Source organism: Oratosquilla oratoria, chromosome 4 (genome assembly GCF_046742065.1).
Source record: "Oratosquilla oratoria isolate Oo_2021 chromosome 4, ASM4674206v1, whole genome shotgun sequence".
NCBI lineage: Eukaryota > Metazoa > Arthropoda > Malacostraca > Stomatopoda > Squillidae > Oratosquilla > Oratosquilla oratoria.
The window spans coordinates 3,571,395-3,589,353 of record NC_134780.1 but is presented as its reverse complement, the minus strand read 5'-3'; positions in this window follow the sequence as shown (position 1 = coordinate 3,589,353).

The window sequence follows — 17,959 nt, the reverse complement described above, 5'->3', positions numbered from 1 at the left end:
TTTTCTTCTTTTTTTTCTTCTTTTTCTTCTATTCTTTTTTTTCTTTTATTTCTTCTTTTTCTTCTTCTTTTTCTTCTTCTTTTTCTTCTTCTTTTTCTTCTTTTTCTTCTCCTATTTCTTGTTTTTCTTCTTTTTCTTCTTTCTCTTCTTCTATTTCTTCTTCTCCTTCTTTTTCTTCTTCTTTTTCTTCTTCTTTTTCTTCTTTTTCTTCTTTTTCTTCTTTTTCTTCTTCTTTTTCTTCTTTTTCTTCTTCTTTTTCTTCTTTTTCTTCTTCTTTTTCTTCTTTTTCTTCTTTTTCTACTTTTGCTACTTTTTCTTTTTCTTCATTTTCTTCTTTTTCTTCTTTTTCCTCTTTTTCTTCTTTTTCTTTTTCTTTTTCTTTTTCTTCTTTTTCTTTTTTCTTTTCTTTTTCTTCTTTTTCTTCTTTTTTCTTCTTTTTTCTTCTTTTTCTTCTTTTTCTTCTTTTTCTTCTTTTTCTTTTCTTTTTTCTTCTTTTCTTCTTCTTTTTCTTCTTTTTCTTCTTTTTTTTCTTTTCTTCTTTTTCTTCTTCGTTGTTAACATTCATCCCTGTATCTGCGAAGTCTGCATGTACCCATGCGTGTTTGCGTCGAACACATGTGAATACAGTACATGCAATCATGTTGGGCATGACTCCTCTTTTGATACAATAAAACGATGATTAAGCCGCGTACACACTTGTTGTATTTCCACGTATCGTATCACCTTAGCGTACCACCTAGTGATACGATATGGTGCAACAGGCTATTGTACCCACTTGTTGCGTATTCGTATACAGCAGGCGGATACCCAACAAATGGGCACAGTACACTGTTGCGGCGTATTGTATCACTAGGTGGTACGCAAGGATAAGATACGTGGAAATGCAACAAGTGTGGACGCGGCTTTACAGGTGATCGTCATACCTTTATGTATGAATCGGTTTGGAAGATAGCAAGTCGACTTTGCCATTATAAACTTGGCAAGTGTGAATGAGGTACTGCAATCGCGCGGCCGCTTATTGCCTGTAATTGCACATGAATCGGGTTAGGGTTTTTAGTGTTCTTATCTATCTATCTGTTTATCTATCTATCTATCTATCTATCTATCTATTTCACGAAGAATCAAGCCCACTTGTAGCTAGTGGTTAAGCTGGTACGTATCCTTGATAGACTTTCGTCGTTGTAATACCTGAATAGAATCCCCAATGACGACGATGTCAATCAAATAATTTCGACAGTTGTCCCCAGACTCGAACCCGAGACTTGCGCGTGGCAGGTCGTTGCTCTTCCAACTACGCTACCGAGAATATAAGATTTTTCAACCTCGGGGTTAATCTAACTCCCGCATACGTACCAGCTTAACCACTAGCTACAAGTGGGCTTGGTTCTTCGTAAAATTGAGATTAGGACGGTAGTTAGCAGTCGACTCAAATACTATCTATCTATCTATCTATCTATCTACCTATCGGGTGCAGTAGAACTCAACGCCGCCGACTCACCAACGGCCAACTCAACGTCAGAACAACTCAACGTCATGCAAATCATGAAATTTTTTCATCCACATTTTCAAAGCAAATAAAAGTATTACATTAAATATCATATCAAAAGATAACATAAATTTTTAAGATTTAATTTATTGAGGATCAATTTTTAATACATGACATATATTTCTTTTAAATTTACTGAAAATTGTATGCAAATTTTTTCAAATATTCAGTAGGAGATCGTTGCAAAAAATGAGAAACAATCTGCAAAATTTTATCATCTGCCAGCATATATTTCTTCTTCAGTTTAGGGGGAGGGAGATGACCTCCAACTAAGTGCTCGAGAAATGTATCTCAGTTTCTTTGCACCTTCTGTAGCCTCGTAATGAATCTCCATTTTGCTGGGTGTTCCATCCCCAACTCTTTATGCAGTTCTCTATTTGCTTTCCCAGCACGATTATTTGTCCTATCTTCCTTGCGCAACGATCTCTCGTAAATATTCCAGATTTCGGGGGTGAGGAGAGGAAGTCTTCTACCGATTCCACGTCGATTTGGTCTTCCAGTATAGTTATCTTCAAACCAATTCAGTAATGCTGCAAGTTCTTCAGGTATGTCCGCAGAGAGGGCGTCAATATAAGTATCAATATGTGGAATAGGAACAAATGCTAAACTTAATATCATCTTGGCTTTTAGTGCAAAGCTGGCATCGTTGTTGTATGTAGAATTGTAACCCATGGCAGCTATCTTTTTGTGCATATTTTGTGATAAGTGGAAAAAACACTCTTTTAATACAACTTCTGGAAATGCTTCTTTCTTGGCTGTAAAGTCGCAGATAATAGGATGTTGGGTTTGGTTTAAGCTGAACATCTTTGAGCATTTCAAACATCTTTGCATGAGCCGATTGCTGCTTGTTTGGCAAAAGAGCATAGATAATCGGAATAACTCCATCGATTTTTATTTCATTTTCTTTTTTTGCAATAATAATGTAAACCTGCAAAAATAATATTGGTGTTATCTAAAAAGTTCCATCGGCATACCAAGTATCAGATGAATGTAAATGCTGCAGCCAACTTCCTCTTCCAAAAAAAAAAGCAAAATTCTGTGTAATCCAGAGCCACTATCTCCGATTATGAAATTTTCTTATCGTCCTTCTTCTGGAATATAAATTTTGTTCTGGGGCGGCAGCTCTAACACTTGAAGATCTATAGGATTTGAAAAGGGAGCGCTTACGGCTTAACGGTATTTTTATTTATTTTTTATTTATTTATTCATTTATTTATTTATTTTATTTTATTTTATTTTATTTTATTTTATTTTATTTTATTTTATTTTATTTTATTTTATTTTGTTTTGTTTTGTTTTGTTTTGTTTTGTTTTGTTTTGTTTTGTTTTGTTTTGTTTTGTTTTGTTTTGTTTTGTTTTGTTATTTAATGTTAATGTTAATGTTAATGTTAATGTTAATGTTAATGTTATTGTTATTGTTATTGTTATTGTTATTGTTATTGTTATTGTTATTATTATTATTATTATTATTTTTTTTTTTTTTTTTTTTTTTTTTTTTTTTTTTTTGCGGTTAATCGTTTTCCTCATGGCTGGAGCATCTGGCAGCGATCCCATTGTATCATGAGATACATTTGTTAATATTTAACCGATTACTGCGCTTGACCTTTCAATGGTGTCTTCGACACGACGTTTCAAGTCTGTGTGTACTTTAGCCACTTCTACATTTGCTGCTGATGAATTGTGGGAATGCTTGTTTACTTCCTTGATAACTGCTCCAAACTTCGTATGAATCCTTGCATTGCACCTAGAGCCTTGGTCACAATGCCAAAATTTGATGTTGTTATCCCTTTTACTAGAAAGATTAAAGGTCATGACAAAAAAATCAATGCAGAGTATGCAAATTTACGAACAAAATATGTGTGTAAACAAAAATTCAGAATGCAAAAGAGGATTAACTGTTTAACGATATGTATTTAATAAAAGGTTGTGTTATCAGATCTTTCTTTACACACCCATTGCGTCGAACTTTCCTCTCGATGTTCCGAAATACTCGTTAACGTTGAGTTGTCCTGGCGTTGAGTTGTCCTAGCGTTGAGTTGTCCTGACGTTGAGTTGTCCTGGCGTTGAGTTGCCCTGACGTTGAGTTGTCCTGGCGTTGAGTTGCCCTGACGTTGAGCTGCCCTGACGTTGAGTTGCCCTGACGTTGAGATGTCCTGGCGTTGAGTTGCCCTGACGTTGAGTTGTCCTGGCGTTGAGTTGCCCTGACGTTGAGTTGTCCTGGCGTTGAGTTGTCCTGACGTTGAGTTGTCCTGGCGTTGAGTTGCCCTGACGTTGAGTTGTCCTGGCGTCGAGTTGCCCTGGCGTTGAGTTGTCCTGGCGTTGAGTTGTCCTGACGTTGAGTTGTCCTGGCGTTGAGTTGCCCTGACGTTGAGTTGTCCTGGCGTTGAGTTGCCCTGACGTTGAGTTGTCCTGGCGTTGAGTTGCCTTGGCGTTGAATTGTACTGGTGTTGAGTTGTCCTAGCATTGAGTTGTCCTGGTGTTGAGTTGTCCTGGCGTTGAATTGTCCTGGCGTTGAGTTGTCCTGGCATTGAGTTGTCCTGACTTTGAGTTGTCTTGGCATTGAGTTGTCCTAACGTTGAGTTGCCCTGCCGTTGAGTAGTCCTTGCGTTGAGTTGCCCTGACGTTGAGTTGTCCTGGCATTGAGTTGTCCTGACGTTGAGTTGTCTTGGCATTGAGTTGTCCTAACGTTGAGTTGCCCTGCCGTTGAGTAGTCCTGACGTTGAGTTGCCCTGGCGTTGAGTTGCCAGTTGTCCTGACGTTGAGTTGTCTTGGCATTGAGTTGTCCTAACGTTGAGTAGTCCTTGCGTTGATTTGTGCTGGCGTTTAGTAGTCCAAGCTTTGAGTTGTCCTAGCGTTGAGTAGCCCTAGAGTTGAGTTGCCATGCCGTTGACTAGTCCTAGCTTTGAATTGTCCCGACGTTGAGTTGTCCTAGCGTCGATTTGTCCTGGCGTTGATTTGTCCTAGTGTTGAGTAGTCCTAGCGTTGAGTTGTCCTAGCGTTGAGTTGCCCTGACGTTGAGTTGTCCTGACGTTGAGTTGCCCTGACGTTGAGTTGTCCTTGCGTTGAGTTGCCCTGACGTTGAGTTGTCCTGGCGTTGAGCTGCCCTGACGTTGAGTTGTCCTGGCGTTGAGTTGCCCTGACGTTGAGTTGTCCTGACGTTGAGTTATCCTGGCGTTGAGTTGTTCTGGCGTTGAGTTGTCCTGACGTTGAGTTGTCCTGGCGTTGAGTTGCCCTGACGTTGAGTTGTCCTGGCGTTGAGTTGCCCTGACGTTGAGCTGCCCTGACGTTGAGTTGCCCTGACGTTGAGTTGTCCTGGCGTTGAGTTGTCCTGGCGTTGAGTTGTCCTAGCGTTGAGTTTCCCTGGCGTTGAGTTATCCTGACGTTGAGTTGTCCTAATGTTGAGTTGTCCTGACGTTGAGTTGCCCTGACGTTGAATTGTCCTGGTGTTGAGTTGTCCTGACGTTGAGTTGTCCTAGCGTTGAATTGCCCTGGCGTTGAGTTGTCCTGACGTTGAGTTGTTCTAGCGTTGAGTTGTCCTGGCGTTGAGTTGTCCTGGCGGTTAGTTGTCTTAGCGTTAAGTTTCCCTGGCGTTGAGTTATCCTGACGTTGAGTTATCCTAGCGTTGAGTGGTCCTGGCGTTGAGTTGCCCTGGCGTTGAGTTATCCTGACGTTGAGTTATCCTAGCGTTGAGTGGTCCTGGCGTTGAGTTGCCCTGGCGTTGAGTTGTCCTAGCATTAAGTTGTCCTGGCATTGTGTTGTCCTAACGTTGAGTTGTCCTAACATTGAGTTGTCCTGGCGTTGAGTTGTCCTAATGTTGAGTTGTATTGACGTTGAGTTGCCCTGACGTTGAGTTGTCCTGGCGTTGAGTTGCCCTGACGTTGAGTTGTCCTGGCGTTGAGTTGCCCTGACGTTGAGTTGTCCTGGCGTTGAGTTGCCCTGACGTTGAGTTGCCCTGACGTTGAGTTGTCCTGGCGTTGAGTAGTCCTGGCGTTGAGTTGCCCTGACGTTGAGTTGTCCTGGCGTTGAGTTGTCCTGACGTTGAGTTGTCCTGGCGTTGAGTTGCCCTGACGTTGAGTTGTCCTGGCGTTGAGTTGCCCTGGCGTTGAGTTGCCCTGACGTTGAGTTGTCCTGACGTTGAGTTGCCCTGACGCTGAGTTGTCCTGGCGTTGAGTTGTCCTGGCGTTGAGTTGCCCTGACGTTGAGTTGTCCTGACGTTGAGTTGCCCTGACGTTGAGTTGTCCTGACGTTGAGTTGCCCTGACGTTGAGTTGTCCTGGCGTTGAGTAGTCCTGGCGTTGAGTCGGCGGTGGTGAGTCAGCGGTGGTGAGTCGGCAGCGTTGAGTTGTCCCATCTCCCTATCTATCTATCTGTGTATCTGTTTATCTATTTATTAATCTATCTATCATATGATTACAACGAATTTATCATATTTAATGAAGAATTGTTCCATGTACTAATCCCAGGTGATTTTACTCAGCTTAAACGAGCTCTTCATCGTCAAAAGAGTTATCATCTTGATTAAGATTTCTTTCGGCACGGAAGAACCCCTGATCGTTAAATGGTTAAATGTTTTTTCAGTGGTCCATCAATATTTTAGGCTCGCAGAATATTTTGCCATATCTTTCGCGGCCAGCACATAAAACCATAGATGAGTGGACGGGTGGTGAGATAAACACAAGGAACCGTTTAGGGATTTATTCTGACGTTTCGTCCTTACCAGGACTTCTTCAGAGTATCTGAAGTACTCTGAAGACGTCCTGGTACTCTGAAGAAGTCCTGGTAAGGACGAAACGTCAGAATAAATCCCTAAACGGTTCCCTGTGTTTATCTCACCACCCGTCCACTCATCTGTCTTACATATTTCAACATAAAGCCATAGGCCATTTCCACTTCATGGTAGAATGTTATCAATCCATTTAGGAAGCATCGTCGGAGGTTTCATAAGAACGTAAAAACATAAGAATAAAGGAGACTGCAAGAGACCATAAGTCCTACACTAGGCAGCTCCGTATCCATCACCACCTGTCACCCCCATCCATAAAATTGTCTAATCGTTTCTTAAAACAACTGATAGTTTCAGCGCTTACTACATGGTTACTAAGTTCATATGAAGTGTTATTTCCCTTTTTTCATGGAGTAAAAATGAAGCTGGGTTAAAGCACAAGGTATAAAACGGTATCATGCCCCTCATAGAAAAAAAAAGTCCTAAAGACTATATATTAACCGAGGAAGTGGGTCTGCCCCACATCTATTCTAACTCTTACTTTCTTCCATTTCAATCTTTCCTTCCACTAAACCCCCAAATCCCCCCTGCCTCCCTCCCTTTCCCCCATCTTATCTATCCTGCCCTCTAACTAAAAATTCCTGTAGCCACGCACTAGCTCGAACTCTTTTTTTTTTCTTTCCAGGCTGGTCACTTCCATATCGAAGTGATAGAAGAATAGGGAGTTCTGAGTCAGCATTTTGACTTCTGACAGTTCCGAGTGAGGATTCTTATTCAAAAAAGAGTAAATATAATCTCATTATGCCAAATCATTTCTGATCACTGAACCGAGCCAAAAAACACCTGAGGTCTCCTAATCGGTGGGGTACTGGTCTTGTTTATTGGAAGCCTTATTCAAACAAGAAGCGATAGGTTTTGACTGTGTTGAATTCATTGTAAGGCTAAAAAGGGAGCCTAGTAAAACACAGGGAGGCCTGGAACCCAAAGAGAAAAAAAAAAAAAAGTGAAATCTCTCCCCCCCACCCCCCAGTGTTGAAATCATTCAACAAAGTGGAATTGTTTCACACATTTTCTTTTGGATAACTTTAAGGGAATTTATCAGTCTGAAGAGCTGATCACCGGGAGATATTAAAGGTGAATAAAAAGTAAATCGCCTGACAGCAGTCCATAAATGACCCAACAAGTAGTCAGTATATTAACTAAAGCTCAACACGTGGACTGCGGAGGGTTTTCTTCTCAGTTAAACAAAAATCACATGCTGGTAACCAGAATAGTGTATAGGTGACTCAATCTATGGCCGATTAAGACTTCTTATAGTTTGGGGGTAACCTTTAGTTCAACAGAACCATTCAGCGTCCGCTAGAATATAATCTTCAAGTCTTCTCCTCGAGTTTCCTACCCCATTGGTAACCTCTCTCGTGCTGTACACATTTTTTACATTTTCTCTACCATCAAATGATGGATATTCAGCTGAAATACCCTCACCTTGTGCAGCGAAGAGGCTAAATCTATCTCAATTTTTTTACTGCTGTCAAACAACTTCATTCAACCGAGAAAGACCTTGCTCATCAAAAGGGTTATACAATGAACGAAGTCTTGTTCTTGCACAATTAAACACTCACAAGAACCAAGAGTCTCATCACACGAATCAGTTCTTCGTTGCATTTTCTGCTGACAAAATTTTTTATTCAGCTGAGAAAGACCTTGCTCATCAAAAGGGTTATACAATGAACGAAGTCTTGTTCTTGCAAAATCAAACACTCACAAGAACCAAGACTCTCACCACACGAATGAAAAAAAAAAAAAAAAAATCGTGTTCCTCTTTCTCCAGAAAAGATATCTCCATTTCCAATTTCCAAAAAGTGTCCGTCCACTTCCAAAAAGAGCCCTTGTCCTCGTAGAGCTGTCCATTACCTAAAAGCACACGACCCCTCTAATGACCATCCACGCTCACAGAGATCCTTTTTGCTTTCCTGAAAATACTTTTCCTCCTAAGGAAGGCCTTTCCTTACTTTACAGCGTAAGGTCTTACCAACTCCTGAAAGGTCCTTATCAATGAAAAAGCCTTTCCGTCCTTTGGAAAATATTTTTCCTTCAGGGTAAGGCCCTGCCTTACCACGTAAGACCCTTCCATTTCCTGAAAGGGCCATGCCCACGTAACGTCCGTGTAGGTCACCCCTTTATGTGGTCATTACCGTTTGCTAGGATCCTCCATTGTAAGGTCTGGCAGAATGGAGAAGGGTCAAGGAGGGAGGGGCAGTTGAGGAGGTGAAGGAGGAGAGGATGGAAGAGGAGGAGGAGGAGGGGGAGTAGGAGGAGAGATGAAGAAAGTGGCGTAGAAGCGGCGCTTAGAGAAAGGGGTAGGAAGAAGAAGAAGAAGGAAGATATGAAAAATAGGAGGGAAGGGGAGGATGGCAGGAGGTGGAGGGAGAAGGATAAGAACGAGGGTGATGAGGGGACGATTAAACAGTGAAAACAAGTTAGGAAAGAAGAAGAAAGAAAGAAAGAAAAATAGAAGAGAAAGAAGAAGAAGAAGAAGATGGAGAAGGAGAAGGAGAAGAAGAATGAGAAGGAGAAGAAGAAGGAGAAGGAAAAGAAGAATGAGAAGAAGAAGAAGAGAGGGAAGAAGAAAAAAATGAAGAAGAAGAATGAGAAGAAGAAGAAGAAGAAGAAGAGTGAGAAGAAGAAGAATGAGAAGAAGAAGAACGAGAAGAAGAAGAACGAGAAGAAGAAGAATGAGAAGAAGAAGAAGGAGAAGAAGAAAAATAAGAAGAAGAAGGAGAAGAAGAAGAAGAAGAAAAAAGAAAGAGAATAAGAAATGAGCAAGAAAGATAGGGAACAGAAAAAGAAGAAGATAAAAGGAAGAAGAAGGAAAATGAAAATTTGAATGTCTACTTAGCCAGGGTATAGTGTGAAGTTGTCGACAGGATGTGGTGATTACACTTTAGCACACTTTGGGATCAGTGAAGAACACAGACAGACTGAAAAGCGAACTGACGGTAAGAGCTTTACAGTGAACGGTTAGTTGAAAGTGTTAAGGCAAACTCGTTCATCTTCAGTTTTGACATTTTATTCTACCTAACGCCAGGTAACTTTCTTCAGCTAAAGAGAAACTACATATGGTTAAGGGTATCTCAGCTAACCCGTTTGTGTCCCGCAGCTCCAGTTTTGAAGTTTTATTCTGGCTAGTACCAGGCGATTTTATTGACCTTTGGGGAAGAGATAACCAGAAATTTAAAGTGATGAAGGGATACGTCAGTTTAGAGAAAGGAACCATTGCCAACAACTGACCCCGGCCCATGATACATAAAAATCATATAAAATAATTTTCATTGTTGTTGTATTTGTTTAGTATAGGTTAAGCAAATTAATTGTTATTGTTTAAATATAGTTGTATATAGATATATATAACTACCGATGAAAGATATATCTGCATCGCTCATCGGGGATCAGATCTTGGGTGTCTGTAAAGACATGAATTAAAAGTCAATTTGCGACCGGATTCATCATGACCGGCAAATTATCGACTCACGCGATTAGAAGTTACTTCGATTGCAACATTCTGACCGTTGTTGCGTCGTTCAGACATCAATAGACCTTTCCATTCCTTCATGAGAAATCGAATGCAACGTTAATCCAAGTGGAAACGATAAAGATAGGTATATTGTGAGGAAGACTGTAACATAAGTCTAGAATAGAGATTCTCAAAGACCCCCTGAGGTCCCAAAAGCTACTTATAATTGACGGGAAACAGGTATTTTCATTCATCGTTGAAGTGCCCCTCTGGAAGGCGAGAAGCTTCATTGCCTAAATGAGGGTATCTATGAGCAAACAGGTTGAAAACCACTGGTCTAGAACAACGCAAGCACGTTTCCTGCCAGCCATGCGAGTCCGTTCCTCTACCTGAAGGCCCCCAAGGAACCCGCAAGGTGATGGATGCCAGGGTGAAGCACGCAGGAGGGAATCATACGATCTTTTTCGAGAGAAGGGTGATACGAAAGGCAAGGATGAAGGAAATGCCGCGTGAGGAGACCAAACGGAGGGCCCTGAAGGATCCCAAGGACGACAGAACCCACACTGGCGAGAAATGTAAGGGTGAGGCACGCAAGAGCAAAACACACAAAGGTTCTTCTTCGAGCGAAGGGTGAGGCGAGTGCGAAAGGCCAGGGTGAAGGAAACGCCGCTAAGGTGAAGCTTAAGCAAATCAGATGGGAGGCAGGAGCGTTGTCAGGACGGGTCAGAGGTCAGCATTCCTTCCCACCCTGAGTCCCTTGTCCCTTGTGCCAACTCCCTTGCTCTGTCTCCCTAGTCCCTTAAGAGGAATCCCCTCCCTCCCCCCTTTTGGTCCCTAGAGTCCCTGATGGTCCCTGGTGCAGACGTCCAGTCAGAGGTCGATTCTTAACTTCCCTGTATTCCTTGTTCTATATCCCAACTCCTTATTCTTCTTTCCCTCAGAACCCCAAAGAAAAATATCATCTTATCCCCCCTGAATCTCTGATCCTTAGTTCAGATGTCCTTACCACGTATCCCTAGACTCCGAGGCACGCCTCTTCCACCGGGCTCAACTTCGATGATGCAGAATCTACCAACCCTTCACCAACGTCCCTTATATTGAATAAAGCCGTCTTCCGTTGATGCGAATCGAGCTCAAAAGGGGCCATTCGTAACGGTAGCTTCACCCAGGACCAGGCATGAATAGAATCGCCATGCATTAACGAAAATAAAATTTTGTACTCCAAGGTTGTTTCCTTGCCCATTTCTAGGGAGAGAGTAGGGACAGAGACAGGGACAGGGACAGGGACAGGGACTAGGACAGGGGCTAGGACAGGGACTAGGACAGGGACTAGGACAGGGACTAGGACAGGGACTAGGACAGGGACTAGGACAGGGACTAGGACAGGGACTAGGACAGGGACTAGGACAGGGACTAGGACAGGGACTAGGACAGGGACTAGGACAGGCACTAAGACAGGGACGGGGACGGGGACAGGCAGTAGCAGGGACAGGGGTATAGGTAGTTAGTTGTTTAAGGACGTTTTCTGAAGTGTGACGTAGGGGAACTATGGTCTCTGAGCGGAAGATCGTGGGCTGTAGGCCTTTGATTGCGCAAAGGACCATGCCAGCAGGTCTGTGGGCCGTGCTTTACGGATTATGGGAAATGAGCCGTGGATAATGCCTTACGGTCCCTGTGCCATAAATGGCACACCTGTCCATGTGGACTATGGAATATACACCACGTGCTATAGGCTATGGAACATCAGAAATGGACCGTAAACGGTCTGTGAGTCCTGGATCTTGAGCTGGGAGTTATATGACGAGAAAGAGGCTGTGGGCTGTGGGCTGTGGGGCGTTCGCCAAAGTCCTTTGGCTGTGAGCTGGAGGCTGTGGGCTTTTTCTCCACCCGTTACTGTTCACACGTCGTTGGGATTAGTTCGCTTGTTATAGGTTTGGGAATCATAGACTATGGGATTTAGGTTACGCCTGTCGGCTATGGACTGTGTGTTATGCACTGCGGGTCATTGGGGTTGTTGGGCTTAAGTTATGGGTTTTTGGTTTATGGTTTATACGTTATAGGTCACGGGTCATGGGTCACGGGTCATGAGCTATATGGCAAGGGCTATGGGCTATAGGCTATAGGCCATAGACCAAAATCCAATGACCATAGGCCAAAGGCCATAGAGCATAGGACATATGATGTATGGGCTATGGTTTATGGGCTATAGGCTATAGGCCATAGACCAAAATCCAATGACCAAAGGCCATAGAGCATAGGACATGTGATGTATGGGCTATGGTTTATGGGCTATAGGCTATAGGTAATGGTGTTATGGGCTGTTGGCTATGGGCTATGAGCTATGGGCTATGGGCTACGGGCTGCGGGCTACGGGCTACGGGCTACGGGATACGGGCTATAGGCTATAGACTATGGGCAATGGGCTGTGGGATATGAATTATGGGATATGAACCAAGGATTATGGGCAATGGACCAAGGGGTACGTTCCATAGTATGGGCTGTGGAACAAGGAATACGACTATATAGCCTATGGGCTATGGGCTCCAAGTTATAGATTATGAATATAGGATGCGAATTCCTAACTGTTGACCATTAGCTGTTGGCTGTCTCGGAAAAGGAGGCAGGACGATATTCAATGGGATTTTTGTGTGTTTCAAGCCGTTTGAGCTTGGACTAACTGCTTTGGGTGATTGGTGCTTGGCTTGTAGATACGTAGGAATGGACTTGGGCTCTGAGCAGTTGTTACTTGGCTTGTAGATGCGCAGAAATGGGTTGGCGGCTTTAAGTACCTGGTTCTTGGTCTGTGAATACATAGAACTGGAGCTTTGGACGATTGATACTCAGATTGAGGGCTTTCGACAACTGATTCTTAGCTTATAGTCACGTCAAAAATAGACGCGGGGCTAGCACTTGTCCTGTAGTTGTGTAGAAACAGACTGAAGGATTTGGGCGGTTGATATGCAGCTTGTGGGTGTGTGGAAATGGACTCGAGGGAGCTTTGGGCGGTGAGGACTTGCCCCATGGGCGAGTGGTGAGGAGGGTGAGGTGAACAGTTTCTGGTGGGCGGAGTAGGTGGAATGGGCGTAACAGGCGTTAAACCTTTGTGCGATGGAGATAGCAGCTTTAACCCCCCACCCCAACCCCCCGCCCCCCATCCCCACTCCTTCACCCTACCCTTCCCCCCCTCCCCCCAACCCCCGTCGTCCACATCTCCCCTCCCCTCCCTCCTTTCCCGGCCACTTTAGTCTCTCCTCTTCCTCCTCTTCCGTCTCCTCCTCCTCCTCCTCCTCCTCTTCCGTCTCCTCCTCCTCCTCCTCCTCGTCCTCCTCTTCCGTCTCCTCCTCCTCCTCTTCCTCCTCGTTCTCGTCTCCTCCTCCTCCTCTTCCTCCTCGTTCTCGTCTCCTCCTCCTCTTCCTCCTCTTTCGTCTCTTCCTCCTCTTCCTCCCCTTTCGTCTTCTCCTCCTCCATCTCCTCTTCCGTCTCCTCCTCCTCTTCCGTCTACTCCTCCTCCTCCTCCTCTGTCTCTTCCTCCTCTTCCGTCTCCTCCTCCTCTTCCGTCTCCTCCTCCTCTTCCGTCTCCTCCTCCATTCTTCCGTCTCCTCTTCCTCCTCCTCTTCCGTCTCCTCCTCCTCTTCCTCCTCTTTGTCTCCTCCTCCTCTTTCTCCTCATTCGTCTCCTCCTCCTCTTCCTCTTCTTTCGTCTCCTCCTCCTCCTCCTCTTCCGTCTCCTCCTCCTCTTCCTCCTCTTTCGTCTCCTCCTCCTCCTCTTCCTCCTCTTCCTCCTCTTTCGTCTCCTCCTCCTCTTCTTCCTCTTTCGTCTCCTCCTCCTCTTCCGTCCCCTCTTCCTCTTCCTCCTCTTTTGTCTCCTCCTCCTCTTCTTCCTCTTCCGTCTCCTCCTCCTCTTCCTCCTCTCCCTGCTCTTCCCTCTCCTCCTCGTCTTTCGTCTCCTCCTTCTCTTCCTCGTTTTTTCTTACTCCAACTTTTATTTCTCTTCCTCTTCTTCCGCATATTCTTATCCCTCCTTCTCCCATTCTTCCTCCTCCTCTTCCTCCTCCTCTTCATCCCCTCCTCCTTCTCCTTCTTCCCTCATTTTCCTTTTTCTACTCTTCATCCTTTTCTTCTTCCTTCTCTTCATTTTACTTACCTCTTCTTACTCCTCTACTCTTTTTTTCTCTTCTTTTGCCCCTCTAATCCTCTCCTTCCTCCTCCTCCTCCTTCTCACCCTTCTCCTCTTTTTTCTTCTCTTCCTCCTCGTGTCCCTACTCCTCCTTCTTCTCCTCCTATTTCTCTTTCTCTTCTTTCTACTCTTTCGCTTCTATTTCCTTTAATTTCCTTCCTCCTTTTATCTTTCCTCGTCTTTCGTATCATTGATCATATATTTCTAGATTTCCTCCTCCTCCATCTTTTCCAACTCTTTCTCCTCATCCTTAACCTCCTCCGTCATTTCTCTTCTATTCCGTTCTATCTCTCAATCCTCCCATTCCTTCTCCTTTCCTTTCTCCATCTTTATCTGTTCTTCCTGTTCCCCCATTCTTCCGCTCCACTACCCTCCACTGTCCCCCTCCCCCTCCTCCCTCCTCCCTCCTCCCTCCTCCCTCCTCCCTCCTCCCTCCTCCCTCCTCCCTCCTCCCTCCTCCCTCCTCCCTCCTCCCTCCTCCCTCTTCCCATACTTCGCCCTCGTTAGTTTTTTCTCTAATTTATGATACTTTCATGGTTGAGTGAGTCGAGGTTGATCCGTGTGTATGCAGTCATAATACTCTTTTTTTCTACAATGGATTATTGTGAAAGATCGGATTACTGACAAGGAACATGAAGGCTCATGAATAAGTGTATAGTCAAATTTAGCTAAATGAATAAATGAATTAACGAATGAATAAACATATGAATAAAGTGTAACTGAATAACTAAATATTCAAAAAACAAGAAAGAATAAATAACTTCATGAATGTATAACAGATGAAATCAATAAGTAGACAACTAAATCAACGAATAAATTGAATAACATACAATTAAGTAGATAAGTAAGTGAATGATAATAGAATAAGCAGGTGAGTTGATAATAGATGAATGAATGATTAATAAACAAAAACAAGTAAATAACGACAAATGAATGGATGAAATAATGAATAAATGAATGTGCTTTTCAGAACACTGTCTACATATTCATTTAAAGAGAGTTTTTTCCAATTCATTGACTGAACGGCTGGAGACAGGGAGGGATAATAGATGAATGAACGATTAATAAACAAAAACAAGTGAATAACGACAAATAAACGAATGAAATAATGAATAAATGAATATGCTTTTCAGAACACTGTCTTAATATTCGTTAAAAAGAGAGTTTGTTCCAATTCATTGACTGAACGGCTGGAGACAGGGAGGGATAATAGATGAATGAACGATTAATAAACAAAAACAAATAAATAACGACAAATAAATGGATGAAATAATGAATGAATGTGCTTTTCAGAACATTGTCTTATTATTCATTTAAAGAAAGTTTGTTCCAATTCATTGATTGAGCGGCTGGAGATAGGGAAGGAGGTTCCTGCCCCCCCCCCACCCTACCCCCATCCCCCGGCCATCACTGCTAGAGATCTTGTACTTAAACGAGTGGGGAAATGGGGCTTTTGCCCCGTTCCCCTCTCATATATATGAAATGCTCTCGCACCATAGTACTCCAGTGAGCCTTTATAAACTATGGAAACTCATTTCCCTTTGCCATGCTTAATTACACTTCTCTTCCAATCCTTTGGTGTTCCAAAAGTATGATTTCATAGATTTTACTCATTTGACCTGTATGTTTATTTTGCCTACCGCCAGGTAATCTTACTTCGCCGAAGTATAACCGTAAGGTAAGGGTGTTCATAGGTTATGAAGACGGATAACGGAGAGATGATCCTCTTTGACGTCCATCTCGTAGAATCATCATTAGTAAGTTATTATCTGTGGTACACTGTAATTAGTCCAAATATTTTGTTCTCGGGCAGAAGAGCTCCCCATAAAGTAGTCATGTTTTGATCCATTTATTCGAGAATTCCTAAAAAAAAAAAAAAAAAAAAAAAAAAAAAATGTCTTGCCTTCGACTTCGGCAGACTCTTCGTGGGGCGAACCCTCCCTCCCCCCCACTATCCCCCTCCCCCCAAAAAAAAATCCCAAAAGAAAAAATTGTCACTACTCTTAGCGATCATACAATTACGTCCTCAGCCCTGTAATCATTTTCATTACTCTAGACAGCGTCGCAAGTATACGATTATGCCTACCATCGTCAGACCACCACCACTACCACCACCACCACCACCACCGTTCTGAGAGCACCCACGTAAGTGCTCCATCACTTCAGCTGTCATCACCACCACTTAATCGAAGTTGGGGAGTGTGGGAGAGATCTCCTCAGCTGAATGAGTTCGTCCGTCGATCGCTATAGAACCTATACGAGTCCAGTCACCTTCGTATAAAAACGGTCATCGTCGTTTATGAGTTAATCCAGATAGGTACACTTTCACCCCTTCGTGATAATGAAGGACCTTAAGACTATTTTACCGGCCGACGCCTAACGTTGTTCTTTAGCTTAGGGCAGGCCCTTGTGTTACAGGAGTTAAGGCTCTCTTGTTTAATTTCTTCATGTATTTTACAAGTTTTATCGTAGCTAAAACCAGACAATTCTATTCAGCCTAGGAAGAGAACTCTCGCTAATTTAATTGTCAATTCAGAGTACTGACAATGAAATTGCGCAATATAATTAATCGTATATGGGCCGCTTAACGTTGTTCTTTAGCTTAGGGCAGGCCCTTGTGTTGCAGGAGTTAAGGCTCTCTTGTTTAATTTCTTCATGTATTTTACAAGTTTTATCGTAGCTAACACCAGATAATTCTATTCAGCCTAGGAAGAGACCTCTCGCTTAAGGGGTCATTTGAGCTGCTTCCCACGACAGGAACATCATGTTCCTCTCGTTCTTGGACATGCAACGCCAACTTTTTCGTTTTCAGCGAGAAGCTGAAAGCCGCAGAAAGAAAATGAAAATATTTCAGGAAACACCACATTTACTTCAGTATATAACTTGGAAATTTATCAGAATTAGAAAAGTATATATTTTCGAATGAGGTAACATTCTTGGTGCAATCCTAATATTAACATGCGAAATTAATATAAAGAATATTTGTGGTCCGGATTGTAATGAAAGGAGGAAGGACCAACGATGGTCAACTGCTCGTACTCTTGTGGAATAGACATTAAAGAGAAGAAAGTCTTCCCTCAGTTCTTCTTGAAGCCCAGTGAACGCCTCAGTTCCGTTCAAAGGTGCGGTCCCGAGGACCGATACTCGGTCTTCGTACAGTGGTATATTTTCTGTGATTCCTATTTCAACTTCCAAATTTTCATACTTTTTTCTTTCATATAAGGGCAGCGGACAACTAGTAACTACTCACCCTCCTCCTCCTCCTCCTCCTCCTCCTCCTCCTCCTCCTCTTCCTCCTCCTCCTCCTCTTCCTCCTCCTCCTCCTCCTCCTCTTCCTTCTCCTCTCCTTCCTTCTCCTCCTCCTCCTCCTCCTTTTCTCGTCCTCTTCCTCCTCTCCTTCCTTCTCCTCCTCCTCCTCCTTTTCTCGTCCTCCTCCTCCCCCTCCTCTCTATCCTCTTCCCGTTTCTGCTTTTTCTTCTTCTCATCCTCCTCCACCGTCTCCTCTTTCCCATCTTCCTCTTCCTCCTCTTTACCCTCCTCCTGTTCCTCCTTTTCCTTCTTCTCCTCCATCCCTCCTCCTCTTCCTCCTCCACCTTCTATATCCCATCTTCCTCTTCCCATCCCTCTACTCCTCCTCCTCCTCCTCCTCTTCCCCCTCCTCCTCCTCCTCCTCCCCCTCCTTCTCCTCCTCCTCCTTCTCCTTCTCCTCCTCCTCCTTCTCCTCCTCCTCCTTCTATTAACTCTCTAGAACCTTTAATGCTGACAGAAGTCCAACCTTTCTCCCCAGAAAGAGATCCTGAGACCCTTTCTGGCTTCTGTGGGTCCAGAGGTTTTCCAGTTATTTAAGCTCGAGGCAACAATCGAGTGACTCTAATGAAAGCCTTATTGGGTGAAGACATAATCGGGAACTTCGTGCGAAAACCGAACAGCCATTGATGGCCAATAAGGTCGGAGCTGGTCGACAAGGATGGGTAGCCCACTTTTTTTTTTTTTTTTTTTTT